Source organism: Taudactylus pleione, unplaced genomic scaffold (genome assembly GCF_031769625.1).
Source record: "Taudactylus pleione unplaced genomic scaffold, aTauple2 ptg000535l, whole genome shotgun sequence".
NCBI lineage: Eukaryota > Metazoa > Chordata > Amphibia > Anura > Myobatrachidae > Taudactylus > Taudactylus pleione.
In genome coordinates this window covers 13,336,164-13,351,843 of record NW_028284937.1, presented here as the reverse complement: position 1 = coordinate 13,351,843, position 15,680 = coordinate 13,336,164, and positions in this window count along the sequence as shown.

Below are 15,680 nucleotides of genomic sequence, written 5' to 3'. Positions count from 1 at the left end.
AATCACTACTTGCAACTTATATAGAAGCTTCGGCTGCCTGCGCTGGAGATTGCTCCACCTCCAATCAAGCTGGCCTATAGATTTTAGGTACTAGTGTAAGCACTCACATCTTGTGGTACACCACTACTTTTACCCAGATTATTAAAAATGGTACCTGAAGTCCCAAACTGCTGTCCATCTCCTCCTTGAGAATGCGGAGCTCATGCCTGGTGAACATTGCGGCTCTCATGATGGCAGTGATGCACTGTGATTGGTGGGCATTATTTATAGGGCTCTGCTACACTGCTAATAAGGTAAGTATGTACCTGCACATTGAGAAAGATGATTGTAGTTGTTGATAGTGAGCTGTCGTATAAGATAAGCTGACTCTTTTACAAATGGATAACAATAGTACAGTGATAATACTACCCTCAGCTAGGAGTAACATATCACTCCTACCTCCTAGCATATACGCTAGCGGTGTGCCTGAATAAACAAGCGACCACCAGCAATGTTCGCTGGAGGGGACACTATCGCCTGGGGAGGGGATGTTATGGTTATGGCTTGCTAGAACAGTTTGCCATGCACCCCCTCCTATGGAGACTTACCTCCCTGGACCTGTACATGCGCCACTCCTTCCACTTGCCGGCTATGTGTTCCTTTGGCATGTGTGTCTCCTCCTCTGTCATGGATTCCGAGGTGGGTCACGTGACTGTGGCTAGTCATCGGTGTGTTCCTTCGACGTGTGTATCCTTTCCTATAAAGGACTTCTGGGGAAGGTCACATGATTGTTACTAATCCTGTATATTTCACGATAATTGTGGAAATGGTGTTTAAAATGTCTTATAGAGATTCCTGGTAGGTATAAGTATTGAGTAGTGTTCTCCAATGCATTTCAGCTGCTGTGGCCTTTTTCTAGGAGTCAATGCAACTTTGTGTGATGTTCCCTTGAGAATATAAGGGAATCCTGATTGGTGCTATGCAAATTGAATGTAATATGATAGGTCATCTCTTCCTCATGTCCTCATTGGTTGATATGCGAGTCTGCCTCATTAGGCAACAAAACAGACTTTGATGAGTAAAGTGGTAAATAAATCTTAAAACTACAAATAAAACAATATTACCTGTAAATAACATTAATACTAATTATTATTATTATTATTATTATTATTATTATTATTATCCTTTATTTATATGGCGCCACAAAGGTTCCGCAGCGCCTTACACAGTACATAAATGAGCACACAAGAAAAACAGTTAATAGTAATACAAAACAATGCAGGACAAGGACAAGGTTATAAACTCAGCTGCAAAACACAAGCAGCAGGACATGAGCAACCAGGTGGTAGGTGCCATTGTAGGGAGTTAGGAGTAAATGATACTATAAGTAGGGGGAGGAGAAGCACGTGAGGATGAGGGCCCTGCTCGTGAGAGCTTACATTCTAAAGGGGAAGGGCAGACAGACAGGGGCGACACAGAGGGGTAGATAGTGAAGAAGGAGCATGGAGCAGTGGGTTAGGATATGTGCTGCGGAAAGTGTGTGTATATGACGACCTGATGTTATGTAAAAATTAAGTCCTTCATACATCTATCTCTATGATAGAAAATAGATTGTTTGTGTTATTTACATGAGAGATGTACAAAGTAAAGTAGAAGCACTTTAATTTGTGTGTTACATTTTAGCATCTATATACAGCCTGACAAGAAATGCAGCTATTATGGGACTGTCCCGCCATCCTAATACAGTAGTGACTACTTTAGTTCCAGCTGCTGGGTGCTATGCCATGCTCCTGTGAGTGGGTGCATCTCACATGCTAGACCCACTCACAAATGGGTGCAGCCATACATGATGTGGTCCCACAGGATGTTGCAGTACCCGGGCCCAGAATTTCTCTTGGCAGCCCTGGAGGTGACAGACAGAACGAGGAGGGAATGGGGCTTAGTATATTGATCGCCATGGGGATATTGCCGGTCAACTGACAGGACCGATAATGATAATTAAATGGTAAGGTTCCTCATATCATAGTGTAAGGGATTTGTCTTGGTTGAACAACCAGAACAACAATTGTACTTTAAGCTGCGGACATATAAACACATGGATATGGGTTGAGAGAGAGGGTTATTATAGTAATGTGATACTTCTATTAATGTAGTACAATAGCTTATGTAATGATAATACATGGGTAGGTATCAACCTAAAAGAATTCCTGGAATTGTTGTTTGTTTGTAATAGATAAATTACTATGTACCCATAGTCAGTGGTATATATGGGGTAAATTGAATGTACCCATGGTCGATGGTAAATATGGGGTGATTTTAATGCTTAATAACATGTTGTGACAACAATATAGGTGCATATGCGGTGGCTATGCCAAAAATAGAAGTCTGGGTGGTTGCATATGATCCACTCATAAGTGACTTAATATGCTTCACTAATTATTTTTTGCAGATCATAGATTTTACTTCATTGTCTAGATTATGTCCTCGTGGTGCAAATGTCTTTAATTCATCCATCCACTTTAGTTCTCTAGTGTTGATTATTTGGTTAAAATCACCCCCTCTCCAGTTTGGTGTTACCTCTTCTAAAACCAGAATCTAAAGTGATTTAGGGTCACTATTGTGGCAGATCTTGAAATGGTTGGATAGATTGTATTCTTTTACTCCTCTCTTTATGTTTCTGATGTATTCACTTATATGCACTTTCAGGGGCCTTATGGTTCTCCCTTTGTTTTGTTTATGACACCCACATTCTACCATGTAGATAACTCCTTTGCTGTTACATGTTATCCTGCCTCTAATTGGGTATAATTTCCCTGTAGTGCTTGATCTGAATAACGTGGTGGGCTTGGTTGTTTTGTGTCCAATGTTGACACAGCAAAGGCAAGTGCCACAATGTTAAAACCCTATGTTGGGGTTTCCACTGTCAATAGTGGTTTGTCTTCATTTTTTGGGGGGAAAATGGTTATGGACTATTTTGCGTCTTTGGTCTGGTGCTTTACTGTAAACTACTTTTGAGGTTAGGGGGTTTATAGTCTGCCAACGTGTCATCCCCAAGTAGAATCGACCACTGTTTCCTTAAGATATATTGTACCTCTTTTGCCTGTTTTGAGTATTGTGTTATGAAAAGGACCTCTTCTCTTTTTCTGTTATTTTTCTTGTCCTTATAATCAAGTGGGTCATTTTTTGAGTGACACTCAGCCTCTTCAAATGCTTGTTCCATTAGGGTTCTATCATATTGTTTCTCAAAGAACTGCATTGCTAGTTCATGTCCTTGTGTTCTATAACCACCTATTCTCAAACAATTTCTCCTAAGTCTCAGAAATTGTCCTTTGGGAATTGTGTTGAGCTAGGATGGTGCCAGCTGGTGGCCAAAATAAAACTGTTTACATCTACTGTTTTTCCTATATGTGTTAGTGTGCATCTTACCCTCTTCTATGAATTTGTTTAAATCCACAAATTCGACCCTGGTCTTACTGTAGTTAGCAGTAAATTGTAAGTGGTTGTTGTTACTAATGATGGTAGAAAGGAAATCTGTCAAGGTTTTTTCCTCTCCCTGCCAAATGAAGAATACGATTTACCTCTTCCAGAGTACAATATTTACCCCAATCTCAGTGTTACCCCATATGTTGAGGTCTTCCCACCAACACATAAAAAGGTTGGCATAGCTTGGGGCAAATATACCCATTGCAGTGCCCGTGGTCTGCAGGTAGAATCGATCATTGAACCACACATAATGATGTTTCAATATGAAACTAATGCTGTAAATTATGAATTCTCATTGTGCCTCTGTTATAGATTCATCCAGTTCCAAGTGATATCTAATGCTAGAATTCCCCTGTGTATGATCTATGACTGAGTAAAGGGATGTGATATCTGTAGTTACCAGCCATAATTTGATCTTCCCATTGAATTCAATAAGGATGTTGAGAATCTGAGAGGTATCTTTAAGGTACGCAGCTTGTTTGAGAACATAGGGTTTTAGTATTGTGTCTAGATATTCAGATAAATTGGAGTTAAGTGATCCTATACCTGATATTATTGGCCTGCCCGGTGGTTTGACTTGGTTTTTATGTACTTTAGGTAAGTAGTTAAAAACTGTAATTATAGGGTGTGCTGTTTCAATAAACTTGAAGTCCTAACTCGTCAGTACTCCTGTCCGAATTCCTTTTTGCAAGTGGATGTAATTTCTATTGCAAATGAACCAGTGGGTTCATTGTTTAATACCTTGTATGTTGTCTTGTCTTCTAATAGCCTACATGCCTTTTCTATTTAATTTGATTTGTTCAAGATTACAACCCCATGGTGATCAATATATAATTAGTATTAATGTTATTTACAGGTAATAGTTTTATTTGTAGTTTTTAAGATTTATTTACCACTTTACACACCAAGGTCTATATTGTTGCCTATTTGTATGTACCTAACGAGGCAGACTCACACTTAGGTCAAATATTCCTCATGTCCTCATGTAATTTAGAAATCCATTCATGTTTACCATATTACTGTCACTGTCTTTATTTTTTATTTATTTTCTTTTTCCCCAAAACTTCCCCATAAACTTACCTCTATTGACCTGATAGATGTTTGGTACACCCTAACATTGGCACAAGATGTGTCCAATCAAGGTTTATATAGCTTTCCATTCCACACTACATGGCACATGTATCAGTGTGCAAGTGCATGCTGCATACATACGCACATAGACCATGTTACCTGATCTGGCACCATGCATTTCAGTTGTATTTATCATGCAACCATACATGGTCTAATGGAGAATTTAGAGGAGTTATTACTGCAATATCTTCCTGTACTGAAAACCAAACACGATCCTCTGGCCACACTAACTGTACTGGTTTTACTGATATCCATGCTTCAGCACACAAGCTTCAAGCAAAATAACTGAGTTAATAATGAAGTACCTATGCTCAATGGTGGCTATACAGAAAATGTGGACTCTGTGTTCCTTAAGGAGCGTGTTTGGGAAACATGATCTTACAATGTTATACTTAAGTACATATTATTGTGACATACACATTTAATGAAAATGATTTAAGTTAAGTAATGTAGTTACACCCTTACAATTGTTGTCATTTCCATGTATTTGAAGATGACAAAGGAATCATTCAAACTCCCAGGATATTTGACTGTCAGGGGCAGAATCTGGAGGGAGGCACTATATATCATCACTTTTAGTGATTAATAAGTTTCCAATTTCGATATATGTGCTTATTTGAGCTTGGTGGAACCTTGGCAATATGGGTGCCATCCACAACCACTATAATATGTGGGAAGACAGTATTAGCCCAAAACTGGCTGAAGTGTGCCATGAAGGCCATGGAAACACACTTCAGGGGTCGGCTAAATGACAGTTGGGAAATCATACACCAACCATGATTTGAGAGGATCATGAAGCACAAAAATGTAACAGACAATAACTGTTAATGGTGGTACTGCTGTAAGAATGTAAATTTGTGCTTCTAGATCACTCTTGTCACGACCCTGTCTAGTTGTCACCTTTTTGCCTTGGGACTTACCCCTGTCAGCTTCCCCATGGATCTGTGTGTGTAATTTGCCTGGAGGATTTGCTCTGATTATTGCACCTGGCCTCTCCTCTGTCTGTGAGCACTGCTAGCCCTGATTGGAATCGCAGGTGTGGTTCTGATTCTCAGAGCTGCAGTGATGAATACTCCCTCTGCATGTTGTGCCTTCCACCACTCAGAATGCTACTACCAGACCACCTGTCAGTATCCACCAATTGCTGCCAGACCCATGGTGTATATATATCCTCTCCTGATAGCATTCTGGGCCTGAACATCTTGTCTTCCCATGGTGTATGGTTCATGCTGTTTCTGTGTTCTAGTATATCCCTGAAACCTGCTACAGCAATCCCTGGCGCTATCCAGAAAACCTGTTTCAGCTGTACCTGGCAATCCAGTAAATCTGCTGGCAGCAACCCCCGGTGCTTCCAGAAAACCTGTTACAGCCAAACCTGGCAATCCAGTAAGCCTGCTGACAGCAACCTCTGGTGCATCCCGAAAACCTGCTACAGTAATACCTGGCATCCAGACATCCTGTTACAGCAATACCTGGCCTGTGCTCTGCTGTTAGCCCTACTCCTGGTTGGTCCCTGGCACTCTGTAAACCTGCATCGTGTACCCTGCCTTGCTTCCTGCTGTGGATCAACTCCTGCCCCTGTTACCTACCTATTCCCTCCCTGAACCTAAAATTCCCAAACCTACCCATTCCTTCCTGAAACCTGTTATTTCCAATTATCCTGTCCAGCCTGCAAATTCCCAAACCTACCCATTCCTTCCTGAAACCTGTTATTTCCAATTATCCTGTCCAGCCTGCAAATTCCCAAACCTACCCAATCCTTCCTGAAACCTGTTATTTCCAATTATCCTGTCCAGCCTGCACCTGAGTTCTAGCCTTTGTCATAGTAATTCCAGATTACCCTGTTTAGCCCTCATCTCAGCATTACCTGACTTCCCTTCAGCCATTGTCACATTCCAGTCCTGAGTCAAGTTCCAAGCTCATCAGTTCAGTCCACGTTGTTCCAGTCCAGAGTCAAGTTCTTAGTTCATCAGTTCAATTCAACAAGTCTTCCTGCCGGTCCCTCCAGTTCCTGTCATTTATCATCAAAGGCAGTTTTCACTGCTACCCAAGTCTTGTAAATAGAGCTATTTACATTATCTGTGATCCCAGTCATGCCGGCCTCCGTTGAAACCCGATCACCACCTGAGACAGGTAACTCGCAGACACCAATTGTGACAACTCTCCACTATTCGAAAGTTTCCATGATGACATGAGATGGAAGTCTAAAACGATGCAAAACCTCATCATCAGGCATTCCAAATAGGGAAAAATGGGTGTGGAAGATTGGTTCCCTATGCCTGCCTACATTGCCCTGGTTAAATTTGAGGATCAAGGGGAAGGGATTCTCTTGTTCGGCAAAGCAGAGAACTGTGAATGAAAACAGCATATAATACATAACACACAATGAAGTTAATACAAATATTCAGTAGTACACATACTGTAGATATGACACACATCATTATCATGTTACCAGTGAAAACTCCACCATGCTGTTGAAGCTGGATCACAGGGAAAAAATAACACAAGCACTTTATTCAAAAACCAACCACAAACAAAAAATAAAAGTAAAAAAAAATGTTGCATTACATCACAAAACAACAAAAAGAAAATATGATGTGCACACAAAGTTGTATGTTTATTATTATTATTATTATTATTATTACTATTATTATTATTTATTTATATGACACCACAAGTGTTCCGCAGTGCCTTACAAACTTAGTGCTTAAACAAATAGGTGACTAGTGATTTATAGTACAATACAATACAATGCAGGACAAGCACATGGATTATATACATTGCTACATTAGCGACCATAACACCCACATATGTAGCGGAGCTTAAGCAACCAAGTGCTAGGTGCCCTAGTGGGGAGTAAGAAGTAGATGAATGTAAAGTAGGGAGAAACACAAGAGCTTACATTCTAAAAGGGAGGGGCAGACAAACAGGTGTGACACAGATGGGGCAGGTGGGAAGGAACATGTAGCAGCAAGTTAGGATGAGAACTGGAAGGCTTTCATGAAGTAATGGGTCTTGAGAGCCCATTTGAATGATTGTAGAGAGGATAAGAGTCTGATGGGGAGAGGGAGAGAATTCCAAAGGAGGGGAGCAGCATGGGCAAAATCTTGGAGGCAGGAGTGGGAGGAAGTAATCAGTTGGCATGAAAGGTGTCATGCATTAGTTGAATGAAGAGAGCGGACAGGAGAGTGAAAGGAGATGAGATCACAGATGTAAATGGAAGAAGATTGGGTGAGGAATTTGAAAGTGAGTGTGAGAACCTTGAATTGGGTTCTAAAAGGGAAGGGGAGTCAGTAAGAGTTTTGTATGAGAGGGGAGGCAGATGTGGTGCATTTGGAGAGGAAGATGAGCTGAGCAGCAGCATTGAGGACAGACTTTCGAGGAGAGAGATGGGACTTGGGGAGGTCAGATAGGAGAAGGTTACACTAATCAAGTCTGGAGATGACCAGTGAGTGTATGAGGGTGTTAGTGGCATCCTGGTTGAGAAAGGGTGTGATCTTGGAAATATTTTTGAGATAGAAATGACAGGACTGCGAGAGGTTCTGGATATGTGGCTTGAAGGAGAGGGTTGAGTCCAGGATAACTACAAGACAGAGCACTGTTGGGCTAGATGAGATAGTTGTGCTATCAACTGGTAAAGAAATAGTGGGAAGTGAGGTTATGTGGGAGGGTGGGAAGATGATCAGCTCAGTCTTAGACGTGTTATGTTTAAGAACTTGCTGGGACATCCAGGAAGAGATAGCAGAGAGACTGTTGTAGATATGAATCAGTAGAGAGTGGGAGAGATCAGGTGAGGAAAGGTAGATCTGAGTATCATCAGCATAGAGATGATAATGGAGATCAAAAGAGCTGATGAGTTCACCTAGAGATGATGTATAGTGGGAGAACAGGGGAGGTCCAAGAACCTTGGGGAACACTTACTATAAGAGGCTGTGGGGGGGAACATGAGTCATGAAAGGAAACAGAGAAGGATCGGTCAGAGAAGTAGGAGGACAGCCAGGAGAAGGCAGTATAATGTAGACCAAGGGATTGAAGGAAGTGAAAACACACACACGTACCTTTATTGATCAAAATGAAAGACAAAACATACCACACAAATAAAAAAAAACAAATTTGCTTCTACAATGGAGTGGTGTATTTAAATAATAATAATAATAAAAATTTGGAGGAGTTTGCAAAATTGAGATCTGCCAAAATATACTTAACAGAAAATATAAACCAATAACAAAACAAAAAAAGTATTTTGTGGAATACAAAAAAAAATACCACCCACTAGAATAAAAAAAAAGATTCAGAAAACCTGCTATGCTAAGAACCTGTGGAAAGAAAGATCCACAACCACACACAGACATGCCTTAAATGAAATTTGAATAATCTTTTCAACAGTCCCAAAGACATAAAAAATACAAACAACCACTGAAAACTGAAAGAAGATTCAGAAAACCAGGTGTAATACATAGTAACAAAAAATAACACAATCACAAATAAGACTTACCTCTGTGTACTGTAAATATAATGTGCTCTTTTACTCTGACTGATATGCCATATGCAATTGATTGGACATTCACTAATGTGGTGAGCATGTAGCTGCAATAAATTCTTTTAAAAGGCCCCCAACATGGCCACATGTTCCACAGCAGTGTCTGTACATGCATGTGTAGGTAGGCAAAAGCTGGTAAAAAGGGTCTCAGAGCCCATAATGCCAATCCACTTCACTTCAGCATGGGCCCAATAAAGGCAAATTTTTACAAGAATCACTGCAGGTGCCAGATGGGCTGCCAGTGCCCCTCCTGTGTCCACTCCTCATGAAGAGCATATCAGTGTAAATCCATAAACCAACACTATGCTTGTGAATGTGGAAGAGAGGCCAGGGATAAGTCAGGTCACTAGACCTCAGTCACAAAGGGCACCCAAAGAAAGAAGGCAGACATATTACAGTAGGAAGATACTTGATTTTGCTGTTGCAAGCACAATGGTTAAGATCCATCATGGCCTCAGGAATATGCGGGTTTCAGCCAAGAAAAAATTATGGGAAGAGATCAGCGATGCAGGAAATACTCATTATCCCATTGTATACGCGTCTATGAAGTGCACAGAGATTTTTTTATTTTTTTTATTTTGGAGGTGTGTGATAATGACTGAACTATGAGAAGTGTGGTTATGTTTATTATGTATTTTTATGTATGTATTAGCCATTGTTGAATTTTTAGATGCACTTTTTTGTTTTGTTTCATTTCAGTTTTTTGGACCAAGATCCTGTGTTTATTTAATTAAGCTTATTTTCCTGTATTTTTTCATTTTTTTTATATATTTTTTTTCCCTTTGGTTGTTATGTTTCATTGATTACATTTAGATTGTTTGTTATACAGTAATTTGATTCAGTAAACATGTTCAGGAATTAAATTGATATCAAACATTTAAGATGTAGTTAATGTAATTTGAAGCATTTAAAAAGTCAGAATGTAAAATCTTCATTATCCATATGTACAATTAGTATTTTTATAATGAGTTTCAGTTGTTTTAGAATGAGACTTTACAAATGGTAGTTAATGTTATATAATCATCACTTTACAGATGGGCTGACTTCCAATTCAGGCTGAATCAGAAATCCTTGGAGTACACACCTTTGTAAGAACTGTCAATGGGATGGGCTGTATAGAGAAGCAGGAGGTGGTAGATGTGGCTGATGTGGATTCAAACATTCCTACCGCTGGTGGCCCACATGCCATCTCTGGTATTAATGCTAACATTTTGGGTCAATTAATCAAGGTTTTTGCATTTGATTAAAAAATATGCATGTAATTTATTTGTTTCCTTATTCTTATTAAAGGTGTGGTGGCTGACCATGCTGTTGCTCATTCTGAGGAGGAAGCGGTGCTCCCAATACCAAATTCAAAACCATCCATGCCATTCCTCCCCACCAGTAACACCATTTTCCAAGAGGCGCATGCAGAAGCCATGAAAAATATGCATATTTTATCGAAGATTGCAGAGGCAATGGTGCACAGTAATGAGTTCCAGGAGCAGCTGATTAACATCATAGAGAGTGGAATGCAGGAAATCTCCTCTCTTCTGTCCCATAAGGATCTAAAATATGGCTGTTTTTGTGTTGTGTTTGTTGACAACTACGTGGCTCCCAGGTTATGAAAGTTACTTGGGCCTGGATTCTCCTTGGCCATTATAATAACCATAGTGTTGGGTCATGGACTATGAACATTTTGAGTTCCTCAGGTATTCAAGTATTAGCAAGCCATATTTTTTTCCTGCAGTAACACATTACTATGTATTGTTTGCAACAAATACATATTTATAAAAAAACATCAAATGTATGTGTGTTTAAAAACAGTTTTTGTTATTGTGAGTTATGCATAATCCTGCTGCATAGAAATGCTTGAAGTTTTTTGCTACTGCTGTATACCATAGGTTACATTTGGTAACATATATTAGATATGGAGTAATCCATGGCCACTTTTGGTGTATTTTATATTGTTTATGTTTTTCCTGAAGGAAATTGAAATTCAATTGGTAATATTAATTTTGGAAACTACACAAACTACTGTACATCATTTTTAAATTTAAAAATTTCAGTGGCATTTTAGGTAATGTTTTAAAAGAATGTTTCCAGTGTGCATAAAAGGGTAATGTGTATTTGGAAGGTAATTTGACATTCATTAACTTCACATACACACAACAGCTGAAGCAATTATAACACTATGAAACCAATCCAATTAACTGAAGGCCCCCATACATCAGAGATTGATTGCAGCAGTCGTGCAATCTGCAATCGATTGAAAAAGGGAAAGATTTCTATACACAATCAATCTCTGATGTATGGGGGCCTTAAGAAATGTACTAACAATACATGAATGTAGATCTTATGTTTTTGTATTTTTAAATACATTGCACAAAAAGTATATTTAAACTAGATATGTGCGGTTTGATTCTCCAGAAATCCGAATCCACCCAAATTTCATGAATCCGGACAGCACTAAGTCGCGGTTCTAATCTTCTGTGGAGATTCTGATAAATTTTGCAGTTCTGATCTTCCAGTGGTTTGGAATTTGTATTTTAAATCTGAATTTCAGGTTTTGGATTGCAAAAATGACATGATTTTAGCTGTTTTTAAAAACTTTTTATAATTTATTTTAAATTTAGATTAAAAACCAAAACACAAAGATGAATCCATATTCAAAACCCAAACCAAAACACAGGGATCAGCGCACATCTCTAGTTTTAAACACAAATTGTGGTAATCATGCATTTTCACACACACATTGGTATGCATTCCTACAAGGGAATATTTGCTTGTGCCTTAATTACAGTCGTCTGTAGGTGCAACAGCATGTATCAATTGTGAAATGTGAATGCTACTAACAAAGCCATGATATGAGTAAATGTGCTGTTACATGACATTTGTGTGCATTTTAAGTGTTGTATGTGAAGGCACTACAAGAGAAACTACCTATAGTAAATTTGGTATTGACAGCATGATGAGAAAAATACACCTGCATGCGTGGTTGTCAGCAGTAATTCAATGATAGATTACTCTAACGCTGCAGTCATCATTCGTACTTGTTACTCCCATGTCATGCCCATAATCGCAAGATTAACATATGACTAAAATTCAAATCCCCATCAACCGCCCACTTTTTGCTATGCTCTTTTTATGAAAGTATTGTATTTGCAATTGACTCCACGGGGTATTGTATGGTTTGGATTATGCATGCGGATTCAGTTTTGTGCATGCATACTTTGAAGATTATTGCTCCTTTCACAAGAACAACCATTTCTGAATCAGGCCCTATTTGTTCTTCGGTTCTTGTAAACCCCCTACCAGCCAATTTCTCAACTTGGCCACATATAAAATATACTTAACACTCTAACTTAAATAAAGACCAGAAGATGTAAGTATGGTGAATTTAATACATTTATTTATTTATAATGGCATCATAAATTCTGAATACTGTTTTGTCATATTTTGTAAACTTACAGGAGTATAATTACTAAAATGCAGGTTTTTAGAAGTGGAGATGTTGCCCATAGCAACCAATCAGATTCTACTTAACACTAATGTAGCACCTTCTAGAAGTTAATAGCCAGAATCTGATTGGTTGCTATGGGCAACAGCTCCACTTCTAAAAACCCACACTTTAGGAAATATATACCACAGTGTTAAATTTGTGATATACAATTGGCTAAATAGAATCGAGGAACAAAATACATTCTGACAAACAAAAGCACAGGCAAGCCACAATGGCCCAAAGTCTATGAAATTCAGGAGGTCTTGACACTCAGCCCTGTTCAACATGGTCAACAAAAAGTTCCTACTCTTCCAGAAATCCGCCTGGAACCTGGACCCCCATTACAGGTGGTATCTGCAATCTTTTTGCTAAGAAGTCGCCACAATAAACAATGTCTGTGTGCACTCAACAAAATATGTATTTTTTTTTACTTGCTGTACTTTACTACAACAGCCAGGTTTGTTACATACTGCAGCCCACTACCAGCCTAACAAACTCCACACCACTCAAAAAACTCCCACCCCCAATAATAACCACACCAAACCAAAACTAGAAAAAAATGTTGTCAACTTGAAAAATCTGCTCCAAAAAGAGGCCAATGCTCTCATTGGAAAGCTGCACCCCGTCATGCCTTTACAAGTTGGCAGAAACATAGTACAACAAGAGATAATTAGCCACCTCATCTGAGAACAAAACTGCCTACCACTAAATTGGCCTTTTGATGGGCCCCATATAACTAAGGGCCCATAAGAGGACCCTGCCAAGATCATCTGGAAATGATATCAGACCACAACACATGCATACCCAGAACAGCCAGGTATCAAAACAGCCAGTGAAAATCCTCCTTGACACCCAACAATAGATCAATAGACATGCAGAAACCAAGGTCATTACCCCCAAATGGATGACCAAAATATGAGGATGACCAAAATGAGCAACCTCCGATGAAGTTTAACAACCATTGGAGTCTCACCCAAACTAGGCCACTAACACCTAGCCAGAAACCTGCAAAGCCACAGGAAAAAAGGAGGTATTCCTAGCCAAGCTGTGCTGTGCCGCCCAGTACACAAAGGAATGACTGAAAAACCACACACAAAGAGAATAAAACCCAGTACCTGCAGGGGCAAATAACAGTAAAAAATGTTGAGAAACTGACAAAAAAAGGAGAGAATAGAAGAACAAACAAACACCACACTCAACACACACACAAGACCAGGATGCCTAAACAAGGAATATGAAACAGACAACCCTCCCAAAGGTGAAACAAATATTCGAAAACACCCTGTAACTTCTACAGTTATTCAGGCCTGACAGGTAAAAAAAAAAACCACTAGAAAAAGCACTAAGTTTTGGCCTGTGACGGTCAGCCCACATGGTAAGTGCTAACCTCAAGCTGATCAGTGCAAACATATCTCTTTTAAGCATCTGACTTCCACTGACCTAAGGTGTTAATGGAAGCCACCAGCATGCTGGCTACTATCACAGAAGTAGCTGATGTGGAAAGAGTGGATACTGAAATCCCAAGGATCCAGCCACACGCATGCCATGCAATACTTCACGACCACTCCAAACTGGAACTGAGTGAAAATAGCAGAATATCAATGGACCAGCCATGGGAGACCCAGAGCTCCCTAGCCATCTGATTGATCTTGGAACAGTTAGGCTTAAAGAGCAATGTCTCTGGACTGACCAGGACAATCCACAGTAGCAAGCCAGCCCCATCCGTGAACTGTGAAGGAGAATCACAGCCAGTAAAAATTATACTAAGCATCTGCCATGCAATTGTCCACAACAGAAATGTGCTCTGACGTGATGGAGATAAGAGTCAGCAGTGCAAGACAAGCCTAGCAAGCAGCCATACAGCAGTACACAAAGAAGTTGTTTGCTGATTTTATTGCTTGGACCACATCTAAATGATTGCACCAGAACATGATCACCTTATCAAGCACCACCGCACCCCACCTCGCAATTCCAATGCGACAACAATCAGTGCATTCACTTTAAGCCACAACACAGTCACTGCCCAGGAACATCCATCATTTTTTTGCCACCTTTCTGATGCCGTCTGTCCTGATTGCAACAGCTCTTCTGTTCGAACACTCTGTGTAATGCTCGCATTGTAGGAGTTGTCACAATTTTTGTGAATGTGCAGTTGCAAAGATTTGCTCAACTACATGAACATCAGCATTGCAAGCAAATTGTGTTTAACTCAGAATGAGAACCATTGGGACTGATGAAGACTTGAATGTAGTGCACATTGCGGTGGATACAAATTTAATATGCCTTTCAACTGCATCTATGAGGGCATTCTCACATAGGCAAAGCTCAGTGAGGGAAATTTCACACAAATATGGCCTATGCACTGCTGGACATAAACAAAATATCCTTTGCACCTAATGTAGGGCAAATGCAAGTACTCCCTGATTATGATTTGCGGTAAACCAGGCACAGATGCACCTACAAATGTGCACAGCTTTGCATATGGGTGATTTAAAAAAAAATGTTTTGTCTTTTTTGAGCAATATAGTCCTGATTTTTATTTCCAATTCTGCATCAGCTTCATTGTACTTAAAGAGTCTCATGGGGGAGATGTATCAAACCTTCTATAAAGTTGAGAAGTTGCCCATAGAAACCAATAAATGAGTGCATACTCCCTTTCCACTATAGGTATAAAATGTACCACCCTCATGTGAAAAACCATCAAACTTATTCCACATTGCACTAGACCAAATATGCAATATAATGGCTGTTCTTTGCCTTGCTTTACCACGGTGGACATAGAACAAATAAGACAATACAACAAAACTTTTGACCAAGAGTAAGGCCAAAGTGTGTGTTTAGGAATTTTCCACATGAAAATGCCTAACCCAAGCATCTCCCCATTTTATATGCTTGTAATAAAATGGTTTTCTTTTTCTTTCATTGACTTCCAACCATTACCACCATCACAACATTACATTTCACTCTATCTACCAGTTTCCCTATTGTGTGATGCCCCAGGTTCTGCCTTGAGATTTAGCTTTCCTCAGATGTACTCATCCTTCAGATTAAATTTTTTTAAAGCTG